The sequence below is a fragment of the Palaemon carinicauda genome, chromosome 38 (assembly GCF_036898095.1).
Source record: "Palaemon carinicauda isolate YSFRI2023 chromosome 38, ASM3689809v2, whole genome shotgun sequence".
Classification (NCBI taxonomy): Eukaryota; Metazoa; Arthropoda; class Malacostraca; order Decapoda; family Palaemonidae; genus Palaemon; species Palaemon carinicauda.
Window position 1 is genome coordinate 463,850 of NC_090762.1, and position 2,500 is coordinate 466,349.

The window sequence follows — 2,500 nt, forward strand, 5'->3', positions numbered from 1 at the left end:
ATCATTTTGTTAGTACAGTAAATTTGAAAAGGAAGTTGATTGTATGCTTTGGCCTAAATGAAGTTATGAATATATAATTTTAGCTTGGAAAGAAAGGGACGAAATTGTGGCAGTAAATGGAATTAGGATATGTGGACTTGGGAAAAAGGAATTGAGAGAGAGGATCGATTGGGAAAAAGGAAGTGAGAGAGAGGAGCGATTTGGAAAAGAAAGTGAGAGAGAGGAGCGATTGGGAAAAAGGAAGTGAGAGAGAGAGACGAGCGATTGGGAAAAAGGAAGTGAGAGAGAGGAGCGATTGGGAAAAAGAAAGTGAGAGAGAGGAGCGATTGGGAAAAAGGAAGTGAGAGAGAGGAGCGATTGGGAAAAAGGAAGTGAGAGAGAGGAGCGATTGGGAAAAAGGAAGTGAGAGAGAGGAGCGATTGGGAAAAAGAAAGTGAGAGAGAGAGGAGCGATTGGGAAAAAGGAAGTGAGAGAGAGGAGCGATTGGGAAAAAGGAAGTGAGAGAGAGGAGCGATTGGGAAAAAGAAAGTGAGAGAGAGGAGCGATTGGGAAAAAGAAAGTGAGAGAGAGAGGAGCGATTGGGAAAAAGGAAGTGAGAGAGAGAGGAGCGATTGGGAAAAAGGAAGTGAGAGAGAGGAACGATTGGGAAAAAGAAAGTGAGAGAGAGGAGCAATTGGGAAAAAGAAAGTGAGAGAGAGGAGCGATTGGGAAAAAGGAAGTGAGAGAGAGGAACGATTGGGATAAAGGAAGTGAGAGAGAGGAGCGATTGGGAAAAGAAGTGAGAGAGAGGAGCGATTGGGAAAAGAAGTGAGAGAGAGGAGCGATTGGGAAAAGAAGTGAGAGAGAGGAGCGATTTGGAAAAGAAAGTGAGAGAGAGGAGCGATTGGGAAAAAGGAATAGAGAGAGGAGCAATTAAGAAGAAAATGAATTTACGGCGTATGCTAAATTATATAGGGGAGTCTTATGCTTAGAATGCAATATTCATGCTTATAAGAAAGTAGGGACCAAATTAAAATCTGCGTCATGGGACAAAGAATTGAGAGGTTTAGATAAATGAAAAACCGATTTGTTAGCTCGTCATTACAAAACAGCTGTGAAGATGGTTTACAAGAATGCAGGTTGATGGATAAGGTAGTCAGAGGTAAAAGGAAACAGGTCAAATTAAGGGAGGGATTCTGACATATCATTTGCTAATATTATTATTATTATTGTTACTATCCAAGCTACAACCCTAGTTGGAAAAGCAAGATGCTATAAGCCCAGGGCCTCCAACAGGGAAAAATAGCTCAGTGAGGAAAGGAAATAAGGAAATAAATAAATGAAGAGAACAAATTAACAATAAATCTATTCTAAAAAAAGTAACAACGTCAAAACAGACATGTCATATATAAACTATTAACATCAAAAATAAATATGTAATAAATAAATTAACAGGGAGATTTAATTATACGATTTTTATTGAAAAGGTGAGACAAGCAATAGAGGATTGTTGGTGAGAGCAGTGATGGTAGATATAGACAAAGAAGAGGATATAGATCAAGTATTTGTTATGAAATAGTGATGCAAGAAGTTTTTGGGTAACGGGAGAAGCTGTATATTACAAGATAGGAATCACAAAGATATTTTGGCAGGTAATAACGATGCAATCTTAAGGGCGCTGAGGATGTATGATAAAACAATACAATTTGCTGAATGTGCTTGAAATGCGTTATATTATGATGTATATTAGTTGTATTGATATATCCGGATGGAAGAGTGACTGGATTGATCTTAGACAAGAGAGGTGTTGGATCTCTACAATTGATTAATATTTTAGTGGATGGAATAATGTAGGAAGTCAGAAAATTTCAACTTCCGATCATATTTTGTAAAGTTGTTGGATAGAATAGTGTGTCTGAATGGATTTGAGAAAATTTTATCTTTGCACATTACTGGGATAATGGAGAGCTACTGCAGAAATTAGTGTTAGAAAAGTGTTTGCGATCTAAATAGTTTCAAATAAATGTGACCCAGAGGAAGGTTATGATGGTAGTTTGTAAGCCAAAGAAAGATTTACCAATGAATGTTTGATTATGAGTGGAAGAATGGAGCAGTTGATTGTAATTATTAATCGGGAGTAAATTTAATAGATGATAATGAGATAAAAAAGTTATGTTACTTAAATGATGTTGAAAGGGAGGTAGCAGTATGTTCTAAGAAATGGGAAGAAATTTTGAATAATCTGCGGAATTAAGGACTGTAAAGAGACTTTTGAGCAAACACTCTTGCATTGAAGTGGAATGTCGATTTTGAATTTATATAAAAAAAAAAAAATTGAATACATTTTAATGTGATTTTCAAGATTTATTTAATGGCAACGATATTTCCGCTCACTTTCTGCTCAAGGAGGAGGACTGTAGCAAGAAACGCAACCAGTGTTGCATTACGCATTGGAATATTTACGTCCTATAGGTGTAAATGTCTATTTGATTTCAAGTTTCCTTGGATTGGAGCTTTTCAA

The 2,500-nt window shown here is 36.8% G+C and overlaps 1 protein-coding gene across 1 annotated transcript in view; it reads left to right on the forward strand.

Annotated features, from left to right (window-relative positions):
- The window catches only part of LOC137630027 (nucleolar and coiled-body phosphoprotein 1-like), a 342,225-nt gene that overhangs the window by 213,892 nt on the left and 125,833 nt on the right, over positions 1-2,500 (forward strand). The gene's annotated exons all lie outside the window — the stretch shown is intronic.